At 44.9% G+C, this 4016-nt stretch overlaps 1 pseudogene; it reads left to right on the top strand.

Moving 5' to 3' along the window:
- Positions 1–1599: 1599 nt before the first annotated feature.
- On the top strand, positions 1600–3365 carry LOC102851897 (annotated as a pseudogene).
- Positions 3366–4016: the final 651 nt, after the last annotated feature.

The raw sequence follows: 4016 nt of genomic DNA, 5'->3' as shown, positions 1-4016 counted from the left end.
AGAAGAGAAGAGAAGAGAAGAGAAGAGAAGAGAAGAGAAGAGAAGAGAAGAGAAGAGAAGAGAAGAGAAGAGAAGAGAAGAGAAGAGAGAAGAGAGAGACAGAGAGAGAGAGAGAGGAAGGAGAAGGAGAAAGAGAAGAAGGAGGAGGAGGAGGAGGAGGAGGGGAGAGAGCGAGTGCTCGCACGCATGACAGAGAGAGGGAGAGAAAGAGAGAGAGAGCGAGAGCAAGAGAGCGTGAGAGCGCACACGCATCTGGGTGTTCAGGAGTGTTCTGCTCGGGAACTTTCTGGGGCGGGATCTCACTCCATTTAGAAATGACATTTTCGCATCTGGTCTGGTCCAGTGTCCCTGCCAGTGTCCCTCTCCTTCGTGTCGAGCCTTCTGGTACAGCTCTCTTCTGGAGTTTGAGCTCCTACAAAGCCCAGGTCAGAGACTGATGGGCTTGGGTTTCTGCCAGGTAGATGGGGCCGGAGCAGATAATTAATGTTTAACATTTCAATCTATTTAGGATCCTAATGGGTCCCCTGAGGATTAATAAAGGCCAGAAACACTCCCTGTAGTATCTCTCTCCCTCACACTCACCCGTATATACACATACACACATACATACCCACACCCCTTTCTATACTGTTTCTTTTTTTCTAAATTTTATACTGCTTTATTTACAAAGTTCATATACATTGTCTTCCACACTGGATCTTTCCCATTTCCTTCACACCTCCCTCCACCCATCAAATGTGTGATCCTATGATTAACCTCCTCATTCAGCCCATCCTCACCCCTCTACTTCTCCCTCCCCCCCTCCTCCTTGGATCCACATACTTGTTCTACAGTAATAGTCTTATACAGTATTTGTCCTTACGGGACTGAGTTAGTTCATTTAACATAATGTTCTCCAGTCCCTTCCAAGTTAGGTAGTAATTTACAAACCATTGTTCCTATGTGCTGCGTAGTATTCCATCATGTGAAAGTACCATAATTTCTCAATCTATTCTATTGTGGTTGAACGTTTGGGCTCTTTCTATATTCCTGTGATGGTGAATAACACTGCTCTGAACACTGGTGTACATTTCTCTACAGTTTTATGCACTGATATGTCCAGTTTGAGACTCTTCTGCTCCCATGAACTGCCTTCTCTCAGAAGTAGGATATTGGGGATAAAGCTGGTCTGTCCAATGACAACTTGCACGTACTTATGTAAATGGCGTTTCTGTGGGGAACATTTAGAACAAGCAAAAGGGTGAGAGAATTCCATTCAGATGGTTCTACAGCTGCAAAGGTCAGCGGTTTATTTGGATAGCTGAGGAACCACCGTGCTCTGCTGCGCTCTTCCCGTGGGGCCAGGGATATTAGGCAATGATGTTTGCTGTGGGGGTCGTGGAGGGATCGGTTAGCTGTTTGCTTTGGCCCAAAGAACACTGGACTCTGCTCCACTTCACCAGCCATCTGTCATGAGCTCTCCTGAGTATCTCAGGGCCTGGGGAAAGATAAGCAGGAAATGAAATCCCTAAATATACTGGGAAGAAAACAAAAGCGACACTTTCTGGAATGAGGAAAGCTAGCTGTGTAAGGAATGGGGACAAGATGTTCAGGCACACGATGTTCAGGGTGTCCAGCGCCCTAGGCTCTGGCTCTGCCTGGACGTGTGGGTACCCTGTCAGTTCATTCCTCCGGCTCAGCCTCAGTTGTGAAATGAGGTGGCCGCACCAGAGAATCTGTAGGAATGGGTGTTGCTGAAGGGCCCAGTGGCAAGGGAGGGCAAGAAGGAAGTCACGTGGAGCCCCTGCCTGAGTTTAGTTTATGTTCAGGATGAGGTGGGATTCTGACTGACCTATTTCAGTTAACAAGATGCAACCCTGGACGTGCTCATCAGTCGATGCCAGGAAATTTGGAGGACGGCTGACTGGCCGACTGACTGGAAGAGATCTACATTTGTTCTCGTTCCCGAGAAAGTTGATCCAACAGAATGTGGAAATTCTTGAGCAATATCATTAATATCACATATAAGCAATAATGGTTTTTATACAATATTTATCCTTGTTGGACTGAGTTAGCTCACTCAGCATAATGCTCTCCAGTCCCTCCCAAGTTAGATAATAATTTGCAAAGTTATTGCTCCTGCGTGCTGCATAGTATTCCATTGTGTGAATATACCATACTTTCTCAATCCATTCGTTTGCGGTTGGACTTTTGGGCTGTTTCCATGTATGAGTATAAGGATCCAGGAGGGATGGGAGAGGCTTGAAGCAGAGGGATGTGGGTGTGCAGGGGGAAGAGGGGATTAATCATTGGGTTGTACAATTTGATGGGTGGAGTGGTGAGGGAAATTGAAACAATTTGTTTGAATTTGTATAGAAATTTTGTAAATTAACTAGTGAAAAAAAGAAAATTTTTTAAAAAAAGAAATTGGAGACACTACCTCTAACATGACAGTCAGCTGTTTCCTTGGTCTTCAGAATCCAGGCCCAGGAATCACCAGCCTCTGAGACACTGGTCTACATCAGCCATAGACAGCAGTGTGATGGCCACCATGAAGAAAAACCTGCAAGGGGCTCATGGCTGCAACCATCACACCAATGATGGAGAACGGAGAGATCAGCTTATCACTAACTGGCCGATATGTGGACTATCTTGTGGATAAACAAGGAGTGAAGAATGTTTTTGTGAAAGGCACAGCGGGAGAAGGCCTGTTCTGGAGCTTCTCACAATGGCGCCAGATTGCAGAGGAGTGGGTGACAAAGGGAAGAACAAGTGGATCACGTGGTGATTCATGTAGGAACAATGAGTTTGAGAGTCACAAGAACTGGCCCAACATGCAGCAGACATAGGAGCTGCTGCTGGCATTGCTGTCATTGCACCCTTCTTTCTCAAGCCGTGGAACAAAGAGGCCCTGATTAGCTTCCTAAAAGGAGTGGCGGTGGCGGCTCCTACACTGACCTTTTATTACTACCACATTCCTGCCTTGACTGGGGTGAAGATTCGTGCTGAGGAATTGTTGGATGGAATTCAAGATAAGATCCCCACCTTCCAAGAGTTGAGATTCAGTGACACAGATCTCCTAGGATTTGGGCAGTGTGTTGATCAGAATCGCCAGCAGCAGTTTGCGTTCCTTTTTGGAGAAGATGAGCATCTGTTGAGTGCTTTGGTGACCGGGGTGACTGGAGCAGTCAGTGGGCAGTACCTATAACTACCTGGGGAAGAAGACAAACCAGACGTTACAAGCTTTTGAAAAGGACTGTTCTGCTCCGAATTATCAGTTCTGTATACAGAGATTTATAGACTTTGTGATCAAATTGGGGTTTAGAGTGTCGAAGACCAAAGCCATCATGACTCTTGTCTCTGAGATTGCAATGGGCCCACTCTGACTTCCTCTTCAGAAAGCCTCCAGGGAGTTTACTGACAGAAAATGCTGAAACTAAACTGAAGAGCCTGAATTTCCTTCCTTTCAATGAGTTAAAGGATAGAAATTTGGAAGCTTGTAGCTAGTCCCTGTTGATCAAATGTACACATCGAAAATGCAGGGGAGCTCTGGTGGCCTAGTGGCAAGAAGCTGTACTGCAATCCCAAAGGTATACGGTTTGAATCCACCAGATGCTCTGCTGGAGAAGGAGGGACAATTTCCTCCTATACCAGTCAGATCTGATTTGACGGTACATGCACAAAAAAAAAAGAAAAGGAAAGTGCAATCACTTTTTGGCCTTTTGGCTGAGATCAAGTGAAGTATCTGTTCTTCTCAGTTTAGCACCTGATACATCCTTTATTAGAGGACAGTAGTAAATGGATTTGAGTACCTCCAGGAACACTGTGCGAACAACAACAAAAATATATAATGCACCTAGTAATCCACAGAATATACTAATTTCTCATGGATTTTTTTCAGATGAGCTAAATTCTCTCCTATCAAATTAGATGACACCATCAGTAAATCAATAATTACTTATCAAATACCTATTAAGATCCTATAATAAGTTTTGTGAAGGGAGCAAAAATGCAAAAAAGCATTTATGAGCCTGGAA

Source organism: Elephantulus edwardii, unplaced genomic scaffold, assembly GCF_000299155.1.
Source record: "Elephantulus edwardii isolate Elephantulus edwardi_28Jun2011 unplaced genomic scaffold, EleEdw1.0 scaffold00027, whole genome shotgun sequence".
NCBI lineage: Eukaryota > Metazoa > Chordata > Mammalia > Macroscelidea > Macroscelididae > Elephantulus > Elephantulus edwardii.
The sequence above is the reverse complement of the archived record's forward strand: the minus strand, read 5'-3'. Positions and strand labels throughout refer to the sequence as shown.